The sequence below is a fragment of the Oratosquilla oratoria genome, chromosome 31 (assembly GCF_046742065.1).
Source record: "Oratosquilla oratoria isolate Oo_2021 chromosome 31, ASM4674206v1, whole genome shotgun sequence".
Classification (NCBI taxonomy): domain Eukaryota; kingdom Metazoa; phylum Arthropoda; class Malacostraca; order Stomatopoda; family Squillidae; genus Oratosquilla; species Oratosquilla oratoria.
The window spans coordinates 51908253-51910752 of NC_134807.1; positions in this window are offsets into that span (position 1 = coordinate 51908253).

A 2500-nucleotide genomic window follows, 5' to 3' on the forward strand; every position below is an offset into this window, starting at 1 on the left:
ATATATATATATATACATATATACATATATATATACATATATATATATATATATATATATATATTTACTGTATCATATATACCAATGATTTTTCCCCATTATAAAAGAAGTAGACAAACCAAAAGGCACGTATCCACTCCCAACCATTTCACTCCCATTCATTCTACTTCCATCCACCACTCTTTCTTCCCTTTCATCTTAGCTCCTCGTGGATGAGGGGTCATCCCTGTATCTCGTTCACCGCCCTTGGTCAGAATCAATGCAACAAGACACAGCACATCCATAGCAAGGACCCTTCATTTAATTGGCCACAACGCTATCTCCGTCCCTAATGCGGAATATAGTAAAGACGGGGAGAAATCACCTCGGATTACGTCTAATCATCGTTCACACATACCCATTCCCTAATTCCCCCCTGCCATCCCCTGCCCCCTCCTATCCTTGCATCAAAGTATCATCTATACCCGTACACAGCCATTCTCCACTCACCCCTATCTCCTGCCTTCTCTCTTCCTTGCTCAACAAAGATTCCCCTCCTGCTCAAAGCCCTTTTCACCCCATCCATCCATCCCATCCTCGGTCGTCCCCTCAAGCTGACTTCATCCTCCTCTGCCTTCCCTACCTCTTTTGTTAATCTTTCTTTGCCCATTCTTTCCATGCGACCAAACCGTTCGAAAACTCTTTCATCAGCTCTCTCTGCCATATCCTTTTCCACTCCATCTCTCCTCCTCCCCTCCTCGTTTCTCACTTTATCCAACCTTGTAACCCCTACCATACTTCTCAGACATTTCTTCACAAACACAATCAAACTTTTCCTCTCTGTCTCTCTTAAATTCCAAGTCTTCTCCCATATACAGTGCCGTCAGCACAATTACTCCTTCATATAATCTCCTCTTTGCATCTATTCCCAGATACCTATTTTTATTACAGCTTTTAATTCCCCAAGGCATCTACTTACTTCTCTCAATCTACAATTTACCTCTACCTCTACTCCTCCCTTTCCTGTCATATGCGACTCCAAATACCTTAAGGTATCCACTTCCTCCAGGCTCTCTCTTTTAAGGCTTGCTTCCAACTCTCTGTCATTATCCTTGAATATTTCATCATCTTGGCAACATGATACAGCCCTGACGCAGTCCCAACTTTACCTCAAACCACTCATTTTCACCATTTCTATATCTAACACAGCCTTATCACTCTTGACTGCCTTCACAGCTTGCCCCCAATCCTATACATCTGCAAAACCTCCTACAGTCTACCATGTCATAAGCCTTTTCCAAATACCCATTAGCCTCTACTATAGTATTGAGACCTCCCAATACCACTACATTGCCATTCCTCCCAAAACTCTGTAAGTACTCTTTTAAACCTATCCAAATGCCTCCCTTTCTTCTGCGCTCTTCTCACTACCAGGCCTATATGCACTTACAAATACCCACATTTCCCCTCCCAGTTTCACTTTCATCCACATTAACCTTGAAGGAGCTTCCTTCCACTTCACCACATGCTTTACTATCTTCACACTTACTATTAGAGTCATTCCTTCCTTCCCTCGTCCTCTCCTCATTCCCGACACCTCCTCCCACTACACTGCCAAACTGAAAATCCTCCCTCCCTTTCAACTTAGTTTTACTTAGTTTTACCACGCACATTTCCAACCAGAACCTTAGGGTTCTGGTTGGAAAACTCCTCATAGAATCTCATATGCTTTGTCTTTTTTAGGAATAGAATTACAGAGAGCAGGATACTTCGTCTTGTCACTCCATCCCATTTCAGCCGCCTTTTACGATCCGAGTGGGAAAATCCAGTGACAGCTTCCTTTCTTCCCCTTAGCACAGGGGACAGAGGCAAAAATGGGAAAAAATATACTAAAAGAAGTGGTATAAGACCGTATTAAGAGGGGGGGGGGGTGCTACACTCGACTTATCACGTTGAGACTTCATGATTTTTCCTAAATGCTCGAACTAATGCAATCAGATAAGAATTGTACGAGATAATATTTCTCCAGAAAGTGATTTTTTTTTTTTTTATAATTCTAATATAAGTACAAAAACAATTGTGTGTCGCAAGATGGTCAATGTATTACTTCTTTCATACGCCATTCTTGTGCGCCTCAATTAGCATTCCAAGTTCCACGGCCACCGCGGTACGACTTATCAACCTCATAGACGAGTGTGCTCTTCCGCTTGATGAGGGCGACCTAACGCTGAGCCTTCATTCTAACTTTTATGTGTATACAACAATGCATACATATATACATGCATAAATACATACATACATACATACATGCATAAATACATACATACATACATACACACATACATACATACATACATACATACAAATATACATACGTACATACTGTACATACATACATACATACATACATACATACATACATACATACATACATACATACATACATACATACATACATACATACATACATACATACATACATACATACATACATACATACATACATACATACATACATACA